This window comes from Microtus oregoni, unplaced genomic scaffold, assembly GCF_018167655.1.
Source record: "Microtus oregoni isolate MIOR12 unplaced genomic scaffold, Mior012 000118F_ref0000498, whole genome shotgun sequence".
In the NCBI taxonomy this organism is placed as follows: domain Eukaryota; kingdom Metazoa; phylum Chordata; class Mammalia; order Rodentia; family Cricetidae; genus Microtus; species Microtus oregoni.
This window is the reverse complement of record NW_024544747.1, coordinates 2,155,856-2,159,967: the sequence shown is the minus strand read 5'-3', so window position 1 is coordinate 2,159,967 and position 4,112 is coordinate 2,155,856. Positions and strand designations below refer to the sequence as shown.

Here is a 4,112-nt window from a genome sequence, read left to right as displayed (position 1 = left end):
TTGAAGGTTTAGTCACCTCACCCCTTGGGGCAATCTCCTATCCCTCACATTTAGACAGTTCTAGGGAGTTTGTGGATTTGTCTTAAAACTAGATGGTAGAGCTAGGGTGAAGGTGTATGCCTATTATCCCAGGACTCTGGAGGTTTAGACTAGTGACTAGCCATGAATTCAAGGCCAATCTGTTCTCCATGAGGCACAGTAGTCTAGGCTTTGGTGGCTCTCTCTCTAAAACACAGAAAGTGAACGACAGGACTAATGCTCAGTGTGCCTAGCATACACACTGGCTCTGGGCCTGGCTTCTTTAGCATAAAATGAAACCAGGTGGAGCATGCCACAAATGCCGGTATTGGGGGGCAGACACAAGAGGATCAGAGAGTCAAGGCCATCTTCCAACACAGAAAGTTGGAGGCCAGTCTAGGAGGAATGCCACTCCTTTTGAAAAACCAACAGCACCTACCCCCAAATCTTAATGCCCCAATCTGAGAAAACAGTGACATTCCATTCACGTATTCCTAGTGAATCAAAAGATCTTTCTGACAGAGAGAAGAAAATATGGCTTCCAGATGTGCAGGGTTATTTTCTGCGACTCACATCTGGAATTATCCTGAGCCAATTGAGTTCATCCTTGTGCACAGCGCTGAGGACTGTTGGGTAAGTACTCCCTGCTGGCCCTGTGGGAGGCACTGACAGGAAGGTTTGGGGAGCATAGAGACCCCCACCTGTGCCAAAAAGAAAAGCAGGAAGGCTGCTGGCCCTGCCACCCATCAGAAACTCTGATGTTGTGCTGCCCCCTTGTGGCACTTCTGTACCAGCTCCGTTTTTTTTTATTTATTATGTATACAATATTCTGTTTGTGTGTATGTCTGCAGGCCAGAAGAGGGCACCAGACCTCATTACAGATGGTTGTGAGCCACCATGTGGTTGCTGGGAATTGAACTCAGGACCTTTGGAAGAGCAGGCAATGCTCTGAACCGCTGAGCCATCTCTCCAGCCCAGTTCTGTAGTAATAAGAGCGGCGGGGCTTTGTTCCCAGCACCCCGGCCGCCTGCCCGGCTAGCTTATGCCCGAAATAACAACACACAAACTGTATTCATTTAAACACTGCTTGGCCCATTCTCTTCTAGGCTAATTCTCAAATATTAATTTAGCCCATTTCTAATCATCTGTGTATGGCACCCCAAGGTGTGCTTACCAGGAAGATTCTAGCCTATGTCCATCCTGGGTCGGAGCTTCATCCCGGGAGCGGGGCATGGCATCTCTCTCAGGCGTCTGCTCCCGAGAGGAGAGCTGTCGAGACTCTGACCTCACTTCCTCTTCCTCCCAGCATTTTGTTCTGTTTACTCCACCCACAGGGCCAAGCAGTTTCTTTATTGGCCGATGACCTTCCTCCATCACAGTTCCGTTTTAATGCGCCTGGTTTGCTGGGATCTCTGCTTCAATTCCTGCCACAAACTGGGGTGAGTGGGTTTGCTCAGAGTTGGGGTGGAGGGACGCTTCCACTGCTCTGTACCCATCTGACGTGATTCTATCCTTCTTTACTTCATTCCATTTCTACAGTATCCTAATAAAAGAACAAAATAGCTGTCATAGATGTTCTGTCCAGGGGTTGTCCCTGAAGAAACTTCGTAAACTACATTGCTGCTTCTTCCTGGCCCCGCTGTCTATAATGAGAAATGATTGGCACTAAGCAAGAGTGTGAAATCGACGCCCTGGGTGAGATTCAGAAGCACAAGAAGCCTGACAGTGACTGTCTGTCTGTACAGTGTCTAGTTACCTTGTTTGGTATGTGTTCATGTGCAGAATCCAAGGAAAAGACCCGGCAGGCTTGCTGAAGCTGGCCACCCCAGCAACTGGAGATGGAGACAGGTGAATCTCCATTTTTGTTCTGTTGTTGTGATTTTTTTCTTTTGGGGACAGGGTTTTTCTGTTTGGCCCTTCCACTCTAGACCAGGCTGGCCTTGAACTCATAGAGATCTGCCAGCTTCTGACTCCTGAATGCCAGGATTGTGGGTGTGTGCCACCATTTGAGGCAGATGCATTTCCTCCTCAGTGGCCTTGAGAAAGCCTGTGTTAAAAAACAAGGTGCCCAGCATTCGTGAAGTGACATCTGACACCGAACACCTGTGCTACACACACATCCCTTGAGCTTGCAAGTGTGTGTGTCTACGGACACCGCTGCACACTTACACAGTGTTAGCATATAGTGTGTGAGTGCATCTGCACACACTTAAGTCAAAATAGTGTGAGGAAGCACAAGGACAGCCTGGGGCGCTGTGGACCTTTAGTCCCAGCACTTGGGAGGCAGAGGCAGGCAGATCTTTGTGACGTCAGTTTGATCTACAACTGCAGAACTTGCTGTCCCAGGAATCCTGGGCTACCCACTGAAGTTGGTCTATAAAAAAAACAAACAAGGTGAAGGTAAAAGAGGAAGCAGTACAAAGTTAGTTGAAGAAGCAGGTAGAAGATCTGACCTCCTCTGCAGGAGCATCCTGCTGGCCAGACCTGGGAGAACGAGACAGGACGCTGCTGCTGAGAACACTTGGTGGTCCTCTCTGGATGCTAGATGGTTGGCAGAGCCCAGCAAGCCAAGCCCTGGGGAATCTTATTACTGCTGAGTAGAATTCAGTTTGTGGGCTGACAAGGTGATCCCAGCTTTGTTAGCACTGTGGGTCACCTGGATGTCTCACTTCTCTGCAGCACGGGAGTAGATGCCTCTAGAAGCCAAGACCCTGCACTAGGGAGAAAAGAAGGCCACCCTGATTGATTCTACTGGTGCTAACCCCTGCTTCTTCCCCAATCATGGCAATATATGTTTTCTATGTTGGAAATAAAATGGCATTGTTAAATGAGCTAGCTTTTGGTTGTTTGGATGCAGGGCCTGTTGTCTGAGAAATCACATCTCCATCACACACAGGAAGTAGAGAGGGAGAATTAGCTGTAAGTAGAGAGGGCAAGGCTTTAAGTTCTCTAAGCCCACCCACAGTGACATACTTCCCCTAAGAGGCTCTTGTGCTACAAGTTCCATAATCTCCCGAAACTGCACCACCAACTGAATTTAGAGAAGACATTTCTCTTTCAAACTACCATGCCCACTGGGCTAATCCACAAGCCCCAGGGTAATCTTTAGTTCTAAGGAACCCTTTGCTACAAAATTAAGTCTCAAAAAAAAAATCCAAAGGGAAGGCTGGGCATGTGGGTGCATCACTTTAATCCCAGCATTCAGGAGGCAGTGGCAGATAGCTCTCTGTGAGTGCCAGGTCTACATAGTGAGACTCGGTCTCCAAAGTAAATAAATAAATAAATCAGGCGGTTACCACCTGTAAATTGAAAAGAGAGAGAGATTTTTGCCAAGTGAGATGGTGTGCGCTCTAGTCCTTGTACTGGGGAGTGGAGGGAGGGAGATTTATTGGACGTTATCCTTGGCTAATTAGCAAGCTCAACAAGTCTAGGATTTGTGAGATATTTCTGTCTCCACATAAAGAAAGAGCCGGGTGGGGGTGATACACGTCTTTAATCCCAGCACTCGAGAGGCAGAGGCTGAGGATCTCTGTGATTTGGAGAGGAGGTCTAGGAAGAAAGACCTTTTCGAGCCTTTCCTGATGATCCCTTGGACTCTCAGAGCAATAGAAAAGCACTAGCCAGGTGTAAATGCCTATAATCCCAGCTCTGTGGAGCCCAAGCAGGAGGATCACAAACTCAATGGCAGCCTAAGAGCCCGTCTCAAAACAAAAGCTGGAGGTGGAATTCAACAGCAGAATACTTGTGTTGCATGCCTGCAGCCCTGGGTTTGAGACTCAGCAGAGCAGAAACTACAGGATAAGAGCGGCCTTTGTGCCCATTGGGCTGATAAACTGCTCTGCAGACAATATTCCTGTCAAGAAGAACCATGTCTATAACATGTTTAAATGTTTCAGGGAATACAAAATAAGTGATTAGAAATGTAAATGTTTAGGGAAATGTAAATGACTTTTGTACATTCAGGGCTGCTGCTTCTTCTTCATCGTCTTTGTCTCCTTCTTATTATTCTTATTCTTATTCTTATTCTTATTCTGCATCTTGGTATTTTGAGAGAAGGTTTCTGTGTAGCTTTGGTGGCGGTCCTAGCACTAGTT

The 4,112-nt window shown here is 47.3% G+C and overlaps 1 long non-coding RNA gene across 1 annotated transcript; it reads left to right on the top strand.

Annotated features, from left to right (window-relative positions):
* Positions 1–632: 632 nt before the first annotated feature.
* Positions 633–1,866, top strand: LOC121444175. The gene is made up of 3 exons (XR_005973759.1): positions 633–651; positions 1,558–1,713; positions 1,801–1,866. It is a non-coding gene; the product is annotated as an uncharacterized LOC121444175 (long non-coding RNA).
* Positions 1,867–4,112: the final 2,246 nt, after the last annotated feature.